Below are 17,085 nucleotides of genomic sequence, written 5' to 3'. Positions count from 1 at the left end.
TGCCGCCTCCTTTCTCCAGCGGACCTTGTCTGAGGCCGTGGAGGCCCACGTTCCTACTGTCGCCATCAACCCCCACCGTCGTACCTTACCCCCACAGGCCGTTCTCCTCCTCCGTGAATCCCGTCGTCTCTACCGTGCCTTCCTCCGCACGCGTGACCCGGACACACTACGACGCCACCGGCAACTCCAGCGACACGTTCGTAATTTGCTCGCGGCTAAGAAACGCCGGGACTGGCGACAGACATGCACCCGTTTAAATGCAACCCTACCAATCAACTCGTCCAAGTTCTGGTCGGCCTTCCGTCGCCTTACCGGAACTAAACCCTCCCCCTATTATCCTCTTCTCCATGATGATCACCCTTTCCCTGACTCCCTTAGTAAGGCCAATCACTTTGCCTCCTACCTCTCCGATGTCTTCTCCATCCCCGACGATCCCCAGTTCGATTACTCCCTCTTCCCGGATATCCGCCATCGCACTGACACCTCTGTCCCTCCCCTCGCTTCTGGTTTCCAGTACTTGGACAACAGTACACACACGGAACTCAATGCCCCTATCACTACACAGGATCTCATTGCTACACTCCGCACAAAACGCAACACCGCTCCTGGTCACGATCGTGCCACCTACCGTCACCTTCGTGAAGCTCCTGTCTCTTTCCTCTCCACCCTGGCCAGGCTCTACAATGTAGTCCTGTCCACCGGTTACTACCCCGACCTGTGGAAAACCTCCCGTATCCTCATGTTCCTTAAACCTGGCAAACCGCCATCCACCGTCTCCTCCTACCGTCCCATCAGCCTTACCTCGGTCTTCAGCAAGGTCCTGGAATCTATCCTCACCCGCCGCATCCACCAACATCCCCGCCAGCACCGCCTCCTTCCCGTCACCCAGTGTGGCTTTCGGCCATCCATCTCTTCCGACGATCTTCTCCTTCACCTCACTCATCTCCTTTCCGAACAGCTTAATTCCCGTCGCTCCGCCATCTTCCTCTCCCTTGACCTCGAACGCGCTTATGACCGTGTCTGGCATTCCGGTCTCCTCTTCAAGCTCCAAACCTTTGCCCTTCCCATTAACTACGTCCGTCTGATCGGTTCCTTTCTCTCCCGCCATCCTTCCTATGTCACCATCCATAACACCGATTCCTACACCTTTTTCCCCTCCGCCGGTGTGCCCCAAGGCTCCGTCCTCTCCCCCCTTCTGTACCTTTTGTACACGGCGGAAATGCCGCCGCCGCCACCCCCCGTCCACCTCCTCCAGTTTGCCGATGACACCGCCTTCCTCGCCCTTGCCCCCACCCTGCAACTCTCCCAACGCCTTCTCCAATCCCATCTTGACCGGTTCACCGCTTGGTGCAACCAGTGGTTGCTCAAGGTCAATCCCTCCAAAACCCAGGCGATCATTGTAGGCAAAACCACCCCTTCCTTCCGCCTCCTTGATTTCTATCTCACCGTCTATGGCCGTCCTATCGCCCTCACTCCCACCCTTAAGTACCTTGGCGTCACCCTCGACCGTCGCCTCTCCTGGACTCCCCATCTCCAGACAATCCAAGCCAAGGCACGTTCCCGACTCCGTCTCCTCAAGCTCCTTTCCGGCCGCACGTGGGGTCTGGACCCCTCCACAATCCTCCACACCTATAAATCCCTCATCCGCCCTATCCTTTGTTACGCCCATCCAGCCTGGATCTCCGCCCCCCCTACCTTCTATAAATCCCTCCAAATCCTTGAACGCCATGCTCTCCGCCTTGCCTATCGCATCCGTCTCCCCTCCCCCACGCGGATCCTGTATGATCTCATCCCCTTCCCCCACCTCCTCCTTTTCCTTGAAAGGATACGTATCCTGTACACCTCACGTAAACTTGATCCTCCTCACCCGCTCATTTCCCCGATCCTCTCCCACCCCCGCCCGCTGCCGCGCCTGTATTCTCACGTCCCACCCGGTCTCCATCTCTCCACCCTCCATACCCTCTCCCAAGGTGGCTTCCGCCAGCTCCCTCTCCCTGATGATGTCCTCGTCCCCTCCATCTACCCCTCCTATCAACTTTGACCCTGCCCCGCCCCCACTTCCCGTGTCCTTTCCTTTCGGCACCCTCCCTCCCTTCTCTTCTCTTCCCTTCTTTTTCCGTCTCCCTGTCCCCTCCCTTCCCCCTCTTCCCCCGGGCTTTCTCTCCCCCTTCCTCCCTCCCCCCTATCTCCCCTGCCCGTGGCATCTCTGCTCTCCCCTCTCGCTCTCCCACTCCCCATCCTCCTCCTCCTCCTCTCTTGGCAGGTCCCCGGACTCGCACACGCATAGTGAACATTTGCGCGCCGGAGATCGTCGCCTTCTGTGTCTCGTGTGTGTGACGTCGTATAGTGTTTTTGGTGTCCGCCGTCCCACTCCTACGTTCACTTGTGCCGTCGGACTCATCAGTGTTTTGTGCGCCGTGCCGACGTGTTTTCAGTGTTGTTATCATCACATGTGAACGACTCCGTGTTTTTTATGTCTCTGTGACCTCTCTCTTTTGCCCGTCACTTTGTTCATTGTCATTCACCATGTTTTATACTCTTGTAAAACGCTATGGCTGAAGAGCGGCGTAGTGTGCCGCTGCCAGCCTACCTGAGTTGTACAGGTTTTAAAATAACAATAAAGTAAAAAAAAAAAACATCAGATTCGCTTCTATCTCACCGTCTATGGCCGTCCTATCGCCCTCACTCCCACCCTTAAGTACCTTGGCGTCACCCTCGACCGTCGCCTCTCCTGGACTCCCCATCTCCAGACAATCCAAGCCAAGGCACGTTCCCGACTCCGTCTCCTCAAGCTCCTTTCCGGCCGCGAGTGGGGTCTGGACCCCTCCACAATCCTCCACACCTATAAATCCCTCATCCGCCCTATCCTTTGTTATGCCCATCCAGCCTGGATCTCCGCCCCCCCTCCCTTTTATAAATCACTCCAAATCCTTGAACGCCATGCTCTCCGCCTCGCCTATCGCATCTGTCTCCCCTCCCCCACGCGGATCCTGTATGATCTCATCCCCTTCCCCCACCTCCTCCTTTTCCTTGAAAGGATACGTATCCTGTACACCTCACGTAAACTTGATCCTCCTCACCCGCTCATTTCCCCGATCCTCTCCCACCCCCGCCCGCTGCCGCGCCTGTACTCCCATGTCCCACCTGGTCTCCATCTCTCCACCCTCCTTACCCTCTCCCAAGGTGGCTTCCGCCAGCTCCCCCTCCCTGATGATGTCCTCCTCCCCTGCATCTACCCCTCCTATCAACTTTGATCCTCCCCCCCCCCTCCTGTGTCCTTTCCTTCAGGCACCCTCCCTCCCTCCCTTCTCTTCCCTTCCCTCCCCTTCTCTTTCCTTTTCCCCCATCCCCTCCCTTCACCACTCTTCCCCCCGGGCTTCCCCTCCCCCTTCCTCCCTCCCCCCCTTTCTCCCCTGTCCGTGGCATCTCTGCTCTCCCCTCTCCCTCTCCCACTCCCCTTCCTCCTCCTCCTCTCTTGGCAGGTCCCCGGACTCGCACACGCGCGCCGGAGATCATCGCCATCAGTGTCTAGTGTGTGCTGTCGTGTTTAGTGTTCAGTGTTCCCCGTCACACTCCCTCGTTCACCAGTGCCATCGTCATCTTCAGAGTTTGTGCGTCGTCTCATCAGTTAGCAGTGTGGATTATCGATGAGTGTGAACGGCTCCGTGTTTGTCTCTATGTGTCTCCTGTTTTATTGCCCACATTCTGTAACTTATGTGTCTTCTCCTGCTTTCTCTGCTTGCATATTCTATGGCTCAAGAGCAGCGTAGTGTGCTGCTGACAGCGCTCCTGACAGAAAGGATATTGCAGAGACATGGCTTAGCCACAGCAAGGATCGCAGGAGAGCTTCTGTAAAGTTTGGAAGGTTGGAGACGAGGTACTGGCAGAAGTAAAGCTGTGAGTACCGGGCGTGAGTCGTGCTTCGGTAGCTCGGTTGGTAGAGCGCTTGCCTGCGAAAGGCAAAGGTCCCGAGTTCGAGTCTCGGTCGGGCACACAGTTTTAATCTGCCAGGAAGTTTCATATCAGTGCACACTCTGCTGCAGAGTGAAAATCTCATTCTGGAAACATCCCCCAGGCTGTGGCTAAGCCATGTCTCTGCAATATCCTTTCTTTCAGGAGTGCTAGTTCTGCAAGGATCGCACGAGAGCTTCTGTAAAGTTTGGAAGGTTGGAGACGAGGTACTGGCAGAAGTAAAGCTGTGAGTACCGGGCGTGAGTCGTTCTTCGGTAGCTCAGTTGGTAGAGCGCTTGCCCGAGAAAGGCAAAGGTCCCGAGTTCGAGTCTCGGTCGGGCACACAGTTTTAATCTGCCAGGAAGTTTCATTTCAGCGCACACTCCACTGCAGAGTGAAAATCTCATTCTGGAAACATCCCCCAGGCTGTGGCTAAGCCATGTCTCTGCAATATCCTTTCTTTCAGGAGTGCTAGTTCTGCAAGGATCGCAGGAGAGCTTCTGTAAAGTTTGGAAGGTTGGAGACGAGGTACTGGCAGAAGTAAAGCTGTGAGTACCGGGCGTGAGTCGTGCTTCGGTAGCTCAGTTGGTAGAGCGCTTGCCCGCGAAAGGCAAAGGTCCCGAGTTCGAGTCTCGGTCGGGCACACAGTTTTAATCTGCCAGGAAGTTTCATATCAGCGCACACTCCGCTGCAGAGTGAAAATCTCATTCTGAATTATTCAGAAGTTTTCCTGTAGATTTTATTTTTGTTGAGAATAATAACCCTCCAAATTCAAAACGTAAACTGTCACCTGTAGTCATTGGTACACTTTTAGGTAAAATCCCTCTTTATTTTCTTTGGAAAGCAGTTTTTGTGTCTGTTCACTCTTATACAATGGCTAGCAACTCGCGATCGCCTAAAAGTAGTGAAATTTGGGGTTTCTTCGCCGATTTAGGTGATGGGAAAGCAAAGTGCAATTATTGTTCTAAGTGTATTTCATATAAAGGAGGAAATACATTTAATCTAGCGCGTCATGTTCGAGTGCTGCATCCAACAGTGCCATTGTCAGCCAGACGCTTAGCGCCCCCTGCTCCTGCATCTTCCGATATTTCTTGGATAAAAAACCCGCACAATCCGGAACTAACATCAGCAAATGCCGGAAGCGAACAGCAGTTGGTGCCAGAAAATAACAGTACCACTTCAGTATCAGAAAGCAGACCTCCATATCACGGAACATTACCCATGTATTTTCCGAAACCTCTTTCTAACAAAAGAAATCAGGAGACAGATTTCGCACTTCTGCAGACTGTTGTAAAGGATTATTTGCCCTTCAACATAGTGGAAAGTAAACATTTCCAAAGTTTTTTAGGCAAACTGAATGGTGCTTACAGAATGCCATCTCGGAAGACCATTTCCAATACGCTGCTACAGCAACAGTGCGCCATGATGAAATAAATTGTGAGAGCCAAAATTAATTCTGCGGAAGCGGTTGTGCTGACAATGGATGGGTGGACCTCAACTACAAATGAGAGTTATTTGTCGGTGACAGCACACTACGTTAAAGACCTGGAGCTGGCGTCTTCCCTCCTAGAGTGCTTTAAATACGACGAAAGGCACACGTCAGAAAAACTCTCGGAAGAACTGCTACGTGTCACAAGGGAATGGGGCATTCAAGAAAAAGTCGTCTGTGTTGTCAGCAACAATGCTGCTAACATTGTGGCAGCTATAAGACTCACAGCCTGGAAACACATCCCCTGCTTTGCGCACACACTCAATTTAATTGTTCAGAATGGGCTTCCGCACATTCAACCCATTCTGAATGAAGTAAAAAAAAATGTTGAATTTTTTAAAAGAAGTTCGCATGCCTGCACGAAACTGAAAAAAATGCAGGAACAGTTAAAAGAGCCAGTTCTGACACTAAAACAGGACACTGTTACAAGATAGAATTCAACCTATGATATCCTGCGAAGAATAATTAAGGTTAAGAATTCCCTAAAGACAGTTATCACTCTGAATTATCCAGATCTTCCAAATCTGACTGCAGAGGACATTGCAAGTGTAACACAAGCCTGTGACCTGTTGAAAGTTTTCAAAGACTGCACTGAGGAAATGTCTAGTGAAAATGTTGTCACTGCTTCTAAAGTTATGCTACTTAGTCGCTCGTTGAAAAAATGGTGTTGCTGGTTTGTTAATAACACTGAAATTCATGTAGACGTGCAACAGATGGCCGAAAAGGTAGCTGAAGACCTAAAACGACGATTTAGAAATATAGAGGAAAATTCCATTTTCGCGGAAGCAACTGCATTGGATCCCCGGTTCAAATTACATGGTTTTTCTGATAAAAATTCTGCTGAGAAGGTGAAATTAAACCTGATCAGGCACTGTGAGAAATTTGTGACGAACACATCCACTGCTACTGCAACAATCTCAGTTCCAACCACTGAATCAACTTCTAGTCTCTGGCTCGAATTTGATGAAGTGTTTTCCAGGCTGCAGAGTAATCCACACCCGAGAGCTGCTGCAATAGTGGAAGTGGACAAATATTTACAAGAGCCCCTGCTACAGAGACAAGGCAATCCACTTCAGTGGTGGTCTGAACGACTGTCAGTATACCCCTCGCTCTTTGAACTTGCAAAAATACGACTGTGTATTGTCGCAACCTCCACGCCGTGTGAAAGAGTGTTCTCGAAGGCAGGACACCTTATAACTGACAGAAGAAATCGCCTGACAGGGAAAAAAGTGGAACAAATTATGTTTTTAATCGGAAATCTCTGAAGATTCACCAAATCCGTTGATGTTTATTCATAAATATATATGTGTATTTTTTAAAAAATTTAATTAGGACAATCCTCAAATTGACATTTAGTGTAATTTTTTCAATAATGTGTACGAGATAAACATTCCTACATGAACGATTATCTTTCAAGCGTGGATTCCACGCATGCTTCACTTCCAGACTCACAAGGTAAGCATTTTATTTTCATGTTGGCTGTGCGTGCTCACACAGCCAGCCTCTTCGTTTGTATTTTAATATTCATTTGTCTGCAAGTGCTGCCAACGGTAGCTTACCCGTAGACGCGAAGTATAACTCCACAAATAGTCGCTGGTAATGATATGAGCACTGCAGGAAGCAGCTGACGCTACCTTCCCCTCGCCCCTCATCGACTGTACCCCTCCTAACCCTATCGTTCCCCAGAAACACCGAGCGATTCGTCGAAGTCGACAGTAGAGGGAGGACTGAAGTGAAGGGACCAAGGGAGAATGAGTGACGTAGCGCCGATGTACTGGGGGAGGGAGAGGGGAAGAGAGTGAGTGAACTAGAAAAAAGTGTGGAGTGTGCTATCTGTGAAGAGTTTGAAGTACCAGTTCATTGAAATTGAGTGGTTAATTCACACTTCACTGGAGTGAAGCGTTCATTTGAACGACTCGTTCACGAGCTCCCCATCACTAGTCGATGGTGTAGAACATCGTGAATCAGTAAAACGAAGTAACAGAAACGTATTGTAGTTTCAATGCCGAAGCAACATTTTATTGCACTTGCGAACTCGAGGGTTGCATCAGTATTAAAACACACAACGGTTTCTCTCCGACACACTCTTCTCCCCCTGCTCTGTAATGCAGTTTATAATAATTTGCTGAGTACATAGTAAAATAAGTCTGAGTGTGAGGACGAAAGATCCTCTCATATATGTAATTTAAACGTTAGTGAATTGTCGTCGATGATGTAGAACACCGTGAATCAGTAAAACGAAGTAACACAAACGTATTGCAGTTTCTATTTTTTTTTTGTTTTTACTTTATTGTTATTTTAAAACCTGTACAACTCAGGTAGGCGGGCAGCGGCACACTACGCCGCTCTTCAGCCATAGCGTTTTACAAGAGTATAAAAAATGGTGAATTAAAATGAACAAAGTGACGGGCAAAAGAGAGAGGTCACAGAGACACAAAAAACACGGAGTCGTTCACATGTGACGATAACAACACTGAAAACACGTTGGCACGGCGCACAAAACACTGATGAGTCCGACGGCACAAGTGAACGTAGGAGTGGGACGGCGGACACCAAAAACACTATACGACGTCACACACACGAGACACAGAAGGCGACGATCTCCGGCGCGCGAATGTTCACTATGCGTGTGCGAGTCTGGGGACCTGCCAAGAGAGGAGGAGGAGGAGGATGGGGAGTGGGAGAGCGAGAGGGGAGAGCAGGGATGCCACGGGCAGGGGAGATAGGGGGGAGGGAGGAAGGGGGAGAGGAAGCCCAGGGGAAGAAGGGGAAGGGAGGGGACGGGGAGATGGAAAGAGAAGGGAAGAGAAGAGAAGGGAGGGAAGGTGCCGAAAGGAAAGGACACGGGAAGTGGGGGGCGGGGCAGGGTCAAAGTTGATAGGAGGGGTAGATGGAGGGGACGAGGACATCATCAGGGAGAGGGAGCTGGCGGAAGCCACCTTGGGAGAGGGTAAGGAGGGTGGACAGATGGAGACCGGGTGAGACGTGGGAATACAGGCGCGGCAGCGGGCGGGGGTGGGAGAGGATCGGGGAGACAAGCGGGTGAGGAGGATCATGTTTACGGGAGGTGTACAGGATCCGTATCCTTTCAAGGAAAAGGAGGAGGTGGGGGAAGGGGATGAGATCGTACAGGATCCGCGTGGGGGAGGGGAGACGGATGCGATAGGCGAGGCGGAGAGCATGGCGTTCAAGGATTTGGAGGGATTTTTAAAAGGTAGGGGGGGGGGCGGACATCCAGGCTGGATGGGCATAACAAAGGATAGGGCGGATGAGGGATTTATAGGTGTGGAGGAATGTGGAAGGGTCCAGACCCCACGTACGGCCGGAAAGGAGCTTGAGGAGACGGAGTCGGGAACGTGCCTCGGCTTGGATTGTACGGAGATGGGGAGTCCAGGAGAGGCGACGGTCGAGGGTGACGCCAAGGTACTTAAGGGTGGGAGTGAGGGCGATGGGACGGCCATAGACGGTGAGATAGAAATCAAGGAGGCGGAAGGAAGGGGTGGTTTTGCCTACAATGATCGCCTGGGTTTTCGAAGGATTGAACTTGAGCAACCACTGGTTACACCAAGTGGTGAATCGGTCAAGATGGGATTGTAGAAGGCGTTGGGAGCGTTGCAGGGTGGGGGCAAGGGCAAGGAAGGCGGTGTCATCGGCAAACTGGAGAAGGTGGACGGGGGGTGACGGCGGCGGCATGTCCGCCGTGTACAAAAGATACAGGAGGGGGGAGAGGACGGAGCCTTGGGGCACACCGGCGGAGGGGAAAAGGGTGTAGGAATCCGTGTTATGGATGGTGACATAGAAAGGATGGCGGGAGAGAAAGGAGCCGATCAGACGGACGTAGTTAATGGGAAGGGCGAAGGTTTGGAGCTTGAAGAGGAGACCGGAATGCCAGACGCGGTCATGTGCACGTTCGAGGTCCAGGGAGAGGAAGATTGCGGAGTGACGGGAATTAAGCTGTTCAGAAAGGAGATGAGTGAGGTGAAGGGGAAGGTCGTCGGAAGAGAAGGACGGCCGAAAGCCACACTGGGTAACGGGAAGGAGGCGGTGCTGGCGGAGATGCTGGTGGATGCGTCGGGTGAGGATAGATTCCAGGACCTTGCTGAAGACCGAGGTAAGGCAGATGGGACGGTAGGAGGAGACGGCGGACGGCGGTTTGCCAGGTTTAAGGAACATGAGGACATGGGAGGTTTTCCACAGGTCGGGGTAGTAACCGGTGGACAGGACTACATTGTAGAGCCTGGCCAGGGTGGAGAGGAAAAGGACAGGAGCTTCACGAAGGTGACGGTAGGTGACACGATCGTGACCAGGAGCGGTATTGCGTTTTGTGCGGAGTGTAGCAATGAGATCCTGTGTAGTGATAGGGGCATTGAGTTCCGTGTGTGCATTGTTGTCCAAGTACTGGAAACCAGGAGCGAGGGGAGGGGAAGAGGTGTCAGTTCGATCGTGGATATCCGGGAAGAGGGAGTAATCGAACTGGGGATCATCGGGGACGGAAAATACATCGGAGAGGTAGGAGGCCAAGTGATTGGCCTTACTAAGTGAGTCAGGGAAAGGGTGATCAGCATGGAGAAGAGGATAATAGGGGGAGGGTTTAGTTCCGGTAAGGCGACAGAAGGCCGACCAGAACTTAGACGAGTTGATTGGTAGGGTAGCATTTAAACGGGTGCATGTCTGCCGCCAGTCCCGGCGTTTCTTAGCCACGAGCAAATTACGAATGTGTTGCTGGAGTTGCCGGTGGCGTCGTAGTGTGTCCGGGTCACGCGTGCGGAGGAAGGCACGGTAGAGACGACGGGATTCACAGAGGAGGAGAACGGCCTGTGGGGGTAAGGTAGGACGGTGGGGGTGGATGGCGACAGTAGGGACGTGGGCCTCCACGGCCTCAGACAAGGTCTGCTGGAGAATGGAGGCGGCTTGGGTGACATCGTCTGGGTGGTGGTAGGTGAGAGGGTGGCTATCGACCTGGGTGGAAAGGGTATCCCGGTAGGCATTCCAGTCGGCGCGGGAATAGTCGTGGACATACTTAGGGGGAGGGTCAGTACGAGGGTCGGGGTGAGGGCGACAACCGTCTGAAACGGTGAGGAGGACAGGGAGATGGTCGCTACAAATAGGCTCCAGGACATCCACCGTGATGCGGCCAAGGAGGTTGGGGGAGGAGAGAATAACATCAGGAGTGGAGTTGGATTCGTGATGGGGGTGCTGGGGGATGGGAATTAGGTCGCCTTGAAGGGAGGAGAGGACCCGATGCTACTGCCGTAACTGGGCGGCAGAACGACTATGGATGTTGAGGTCGGCAGCGATCACATACGAGGAGAAGGTACGGTCAATGTGGGAGAGGAAGTCGAAGGGAATTGGGGCGTTAGGGCGGACATAGATGGTGGCGCAGGTAACGGTAAGGCCAGGGAAGAAGAGGCTAAGGATCAGGTGTTCGGTGGGGTCGGGAAGGAGAGGTTGGAGCCGAACGGGGATCTGGCGATCCTGCCCAATGGCAACTCCGCCAAGCGCAATTGGGAGGGGATTGTCGGAGCGGTGGAGGAGGTAGGGCAAAGTGCGGACGGTGTGGTGGGGTTGGAGGAAGGTTTCATTTAGGAGGAAGGCGTCCACGCGGTGGGTGGGAAGGGTATGGAGAAAGAGGTTCTTGTTGGCGGGAAGGGAGCGGATGTTGTTGAAAAGGATACGGTGCTGTCACGCCATGACAGGGATTTAAATGAGGGTGTCAAGACGGGAGAAGGTGAAATGGGCCTGGTTGTTGGAGTAGGTGGCGTACATTTTGAGGTGGAAAACGGATCGGGCGGCGAGGGAGATCTGTTGGAGGGTGTGTGGGCGCTGAAAAGGATGTACATTCTGCAGGACAATGGTGAGGAATCGGATGATGTCCTCAGCGGTAGGGGGTGGGCGAAGGGAGTTGCCGGGAGGGGTGTGGGCGTCCAGAGGGCGGACAGGAACGGTGAGTTCAGGAGTGGTAGGAGGGGGTCGGGCCTTACACTTCTGGGAGTAGGTGGGATGAGGGAGGTTACAGGTATTACAGGAGGGGGGGGACTGGAGATTGGGGCACTGCCGTAAAAAGTGGGCTTGCCTACAGTGCGGGCAGGTGGCGGCCTCGCGGCACTCAGATGTTGGGTGCGGATTATATCGCAAGCACCTTTGGCAGCGGAGGGATTGAGGAGGGGAACGGGAGGGGTCAACTTTATGACGCTGGTTAAAAAGGAGGGCACCCTCCTTCAGGAGACGGTCTATGGAGGGGGCGTGCTCAGAAAAAACGCGCATAGGGCAGGTGGGGCCGGCAGCGTTATGGATCCGGCGAACCGCACGCACCTCCAGATGGGGATGGGCCTGAAGCTCCGCCAACACCTCCTCCTCCGTGATCACTGGACTGAGCCGAGTGATCATGGTGGTGAGGGTCGGCGGGCGACGTGGAGGTTGGGGTTGGCGGGAGGGAGGTGGCGAGGGAGCAGGGGTGAGAGAGGCATGAGGGCCAAAGCGGGTGACAGGGATGCCGGAAAGGATGTCCGTGTGGAGGGTAGGGCTGGGGGAGGAGAGGAGTACCGAATCACGGCGAGGAGTGAGGAGGGAGATGGGGGCACCAGGACAATTCTGACGAAGGAAGAGGGTGAGGTTCCAGGCTTCAAGGAGGGAGGGATCCGGACGGGAGAGGAGGTAGCGGTAGGAGGAGGGGGTAGAGGAGGAGGAGGAGGGGGCAGGGACGGGCGGGGAGACATCCATGGCATCAGGGGTGGGGGAAGGGGGACGAGGCAGAGCCTTTTTGGGAGCAGACGAGACAGGAGTGCCACTGGGGCGCTTGACGGCGGCGGAGGAGGTGTGGGGGATGGGAACAACTGGAATGTGGCGGGGAGTGGCAGGTCCCGGGGCTGGAGTCGGCGCCAGAGATGGTGACGGCGACGGTGAAGGTGAAGGCGACGGCGTCGATGACGATGACGGTGGCAGTGGCGGCGGTGATGGGGAAGGTGACGGGGAGAGCTGGGCGTGGGCAGTGGCCCGACGGGCCACCACCCGAGCCGGAGCTGCAGTGACAGGCTGGGGGAGTGGGGGGAAGGGATCAGAACGAGAGGAGCGGGAGGAAGAAGTGGGAGAGTGGGCGACAAAGATAGAGGGTGAAGGGAGAGTGAGGAGAGGTGGGATGGAAGGAGGGGGGTGGGACTGGGCACACCAAGTTATAGTGGTGGAGGCGGCGGAAGGGGATGTATAGACGATGGCGGTGGTGGTAGTAGTGACAGTGGTGGTGGCGGCGGACATGACGACAGGAAGAAAAAACGCACAGCACGAAAAGGAAAGGACACAAACTGGGAAACGGCGAAGACGCAGACAGACGAGGACCGGCGAAGACGCAGACGGACGCAGACCAGGGTCGGACGACCAGGGCGGACGGCGGCGGCGGCGGCGGCGGCGAGCACCGGCTGGCGGCGGCGGCGGCGAACAGACGGACGGACGGACGGACAGCAGGCGGCGGCGGCGAACAGACGGACGGACGTACAGCAGGCGAGAAGGACAGCGAGCAGGCAGGCAGGCGGACGGACGGACGGACGGACGGACGAACGAACAGCTACAACAGTAAGCGGCGGGCGGGCAGACAGACAGACAGACACAATCTTCGAAAGCGAAGATTCCAACCAGGGAGTAGCCCAGGCCTTGGAAACTGGCGCCTTCAAATGAGGGAATCCAACCCTCTGATAGTAGTTTCAATGCCGAAGCAACATTTTATTGCACTTGCAAACTCAAGGGTTGCAACAGTATTAAAACACACAACGGTTTCTCTCCGACACACTCTTCTCCCCCTGCTCTGTAATGCAGTTTATAATAATTTGATGAGTACATATTAAAATAAGTCTGAGTGTGATACTTTGTCCGGCACTGATCGCAATGGAACACGTTTAAAGCAGCAGACATCATGCAACAAGTGTTCACGCTGCCATCTGCTGATTATGCGGTAAAACAGGTTGGCGGTACACTTAGCTGCCGACAGATGTCAGCTTCAAACGTCTGCCGATCATGTGGTAGAGTAGGTTGGCGGTTAACTTACCTGCCGACAGCTGTCACCCTGAACTGCGCTATTTGACTTCTGGATATAAATTTCAGAAACGAAAGATTGTTATACTGTTAAAAACAAATTAAATTTACTTAAAGTTACACCCGTAACACGTAAAAGTAGATGATTTTCCTCAAAATTAGCAAAAATATGAGTGTTCTCACAATGGGTACGTACAAATACGCCTATCAAGTACCACTTTCGTCAAACCGGATTCAGGGAAGCATTCGAGGGTTGGATTCCCTCACTTCTTCCTCGAAGAGTTTCACTGCCTGGGCTACTCTCAGGGTGCGCCTTCGACGTGGAAGATCCCTGCCGTGTCGTCTGTTTGCCGCCGCCGCCGCCGCCGCCGCTTGGTCGCCGCCTTCCGGTCCTTGCAGCCGCCGCCGCCGTCGCCGCCTGCCGGGGCTCGCCGCCCCCGCCTGGTCGCCGCCTGCCGGTGCTCGCCGCCGCCGCCGCCGCCGCCGCCGCCGCCGCCGCCGCCGCCTGCCGGTGCTCGCCACCTGCCGCCGCCGCCGCCGCCGCCGCCGCCGGTGCCCGCCGCCTGCCGGTGCTCGCCGCCGCCGCCGCCGCCGCCGCCGCCGCCATCCGGTGCCGCCTGGTCGCCACCATCGCCGCCGTCCTGACCCTGGTCTACTGCCGTCTTCGTCTACATCCGTCTTCGTCTTTGTCTGTCCCCGGTTTCTGTCCTCTCCTCTTCGTTCTGTTCGTTCTTGTTTCTCTCTCCCGTCATGTCCGCCCCCACCACCACTGTCACTACTACCACCACCGCCATTGTCTATACCTCCCCTTCCGCCGCCTCCACCACTATAACTTGGTGTGCCCAGTCCCACCTCCCTCCTTCCATTCCACCTCTCCTCACTCTCCCTTCACCCTCTATCTTTGTCGCCCCCTCTCCCACTTCTTCCTCCCGCTCCTCTCGTTCTGATCCCTTCCCCCCACTCCCCCAGCCCGTTACTGCAGCTCCAGCTCGGGTGGTGGCCCGTCGGGCCACTGCCCACGCACAGCTCTCCCCGTCACCTTCGCCATCACCGCCGCCACTGCCACCGTCATCGTCATCGTCGCCTTCACCGTCACCGTCACCATCTCCGGCGCCGACTCCGGCCCCGGGACCTGCCCCTCCCCGCCACATTCCCGTTGTTCCCATCCCCCACGCCTCCTCCACCGCCGTGAAGCGCCCCGGTGGCACCCCTGCTTCCTCTGCTTCCAAAAAGGCTGCGCCTCGTCCTCCTTCCCCCACCCATGATGCCATGGAAGTCTCCCCGCCTGTCCCTGCGCCCTCATCCTCCTCCTCTCCCCCTTCCTCCTACCGCTACCTCCTCTCCCGTCCTGATCCCTCTCTCCTTGAAGCCCGGAACCTCACCCTCTTCCTTCGCCAGCATTGTCCTGGTGCCCCCATCTCCCTCCTCACTCCTCGCCGAGATTCTGTTCTCATCTCCTCCCCCAGCCCAACTCTCCATACTGACATCCTCTCCCGTCTCCCCATCACCCGTTTTGGTCCCAACGCCTCCCTTACCCCTGCTCCTTCTCCATCTCCTACCCGCCAACCCCAAGCCCCGCGTCGCCCGCCGACCCTCACCGCCGTGATCACGCGGCTCAGTCCGTCGATCACGGAGGAGGAGGTGTTGGCGGAGCTCCAGGCCCATCCCACGCTGGAGGTGCGGGCGGTCCGCCGCATTTTCAACTCGGCCGGCTTTCTCTGAGGACGCCCTCTCCATTGACCATCTCCTGAAGGAGGGTGCCCTCCTCTTCCACCAGCGGTACAAGGTCGACCCTTCCCGTTCCCCTCCTCAATCCCTGCGCTGCCAGAGGTGTCTGCGCTATAATGCGCACCCCACAGCCGAGTGCCGCGAGGCCCCCACCTGCCCGCATTGTCGGCAGGCGCACTTCCTCCGGCAGTGCCCTAACCTCCAATCCCCTCCCTCCTGTAATACCTGCAATCTCCCTCATCCCACCTACTCCCAAAAGTGTAAAGCCCGACCCCCTCCAACCACTCCTGAACTCACCGTACCTGTCCGTCCTCTGGACGCCCCCACCCCTCCTGGCAATTCCCTTCGTCCCCCACCCACCGCTGAGGACATCATCAGGTTCCTCACCATCGTCCTCCAGAATGTTCATCCCTTTCAGCGCCCTCACACCCTCCAGCAGATCTCCCTTGCTGCCCGTTACATCTTCCAACTCAAGATGTACGCCATCTACTCCAACAACCAGGCCCATTTCACCTTCTCCCGTCTTGACACCCTCGTTTAAATCCCAGTCATGGCGCGACAGCAACGTATCGTTTTCAACAACATATGCTCCCTTCCCGCCAACAAAAACCTGTTCCTGCACACCCTTGCCACCCACCGCGTGGATGCCTTCCTCCTCAATGAAACCTTCCTGCAACCCCAACACACAGTCCACACTTCGCCCTACCTCCTCCACCGCTCCGATAATCCCCTCCCGATTGCACGTGGCAGAGTTGCCATTGGTCACCACCACCAGATCCCCGTTCGGCTCCAACCTCTCCTTCCCGACCCCACCGAACACCTGATCCTTAGTCTCTTCTTCCCCGGCCTCACCGTTACCTGCGCCACCATCTATGTCCGCCCCAACGCTCCTATTCCCTTCGACTTCCTCTCCCACGTCGATCGTACCTTTTCCTCCTACGTGATCGCCGCCGACCTCAACATCCATAGTCGTTCCGCTGCCCAGTTACGGCGATGGCATCGGTTCCTCTCCACCCTTCAAGGTGACCTCGTCCCCATCCCCCGGCATACCCGTCCTGAATCCAACTCCACTCCTGATGTTATCCTCTCCTCCCCCAACCTCCTTGGCCGCATCACGGTGGATGTCCTGGAGCCTATTGGTAGCGACCATCTCCCTGTCCTCCTCACCGTTTCAGACGGTCGTCGCCCTCGCCCCGACCCTCGTACTGACCCTCCCCCTAAGTATGTCCACGACTATTCCCGAGCCGACTGGAATGCCTACCGGGATACCCTTTCCACCCAGGTCGATAGCCACCCTCTCCCCTACCACCACCCTGACGATGTCACCCATGCCGCCTCCTTTCTCCAACGGACCTTGTCTGAGGCCGTGGAGGCCCACGTTCCTACTGTCGCCATCCACCCCCACAGTCCTACCTTACCCCCACAGGCCGTTCTCCTCCTCCGTGAATCCCGTCGTCTCTACCGTGCCTTCCTCCGCACGCGTGACCCGGACACACTACGACGCCACCGGCAACTCCAGCGACACGTTCGTAATTTGCTCGTGGCTAAGAAACGCCGGGACTGGCGACAGACATGCACCCGTTTAAATGCAACCCTACCAATCAACTCGTCCAAGTTCTGGTCGGCCTTCCGTCGCCTTACCGGAACTAAACCCTCCCCCTATTATCCTCTTCTCCATGATGATCACCCTTTCCCTGACTCCCTTAGTAAGGCCAATCACTTTGCCTCCTACCTCTCCGATGTATTTTCCGTCCCCGATGATCCCCAGTTCGATTACTTCCTCTTCCCTGATGTCCGCGATCGAACTGACACCTCTTCCCCTCCCCTCGCTCCTGGCTTCCAGTACTTGGACAACATTACACACACAGAACTCAATGCCCCTATCACTACACAGG

The 17,085-nt window shown here is 55.3% G+C and overlaps 1 non-coding gene across 1 annotated transcript; it reads left to right on the top strand.

Moving 5' to 3' along the window:
• Positions 1-4,520: 4,520 nt before the first annotated feature.
• On the top strand, positions 4,521-4,595 carry Trnas-cga. Its single transcript has one exon. It is a non-coding gene; the product is annotated as a tRNA-Ser (tRNA).
• Positions 4,596-17,085: the final 12,490 nt, after the last annotated feature.

This window comes from Schistocerca americana, chromosome X (assembly GCF_021461395.2).
Source record: "Schistocerca americana isolate TAMUIC-IGC-003095 chromosome X, iqSchAmer2.1, whole genome shotgun sequence".
NCBI classification, from domain to species: Eukaryota; Metazoa; Arthropoda; class Insecta; order Orthoptera; family Acrididae; genus Schistocerca; species Schistocerca americana.
The sequence above is the reverse complement of the archived record's forward strand: the minus strand, read 5'-3'. Positions and strand labels throughout refer to the sequence as shown.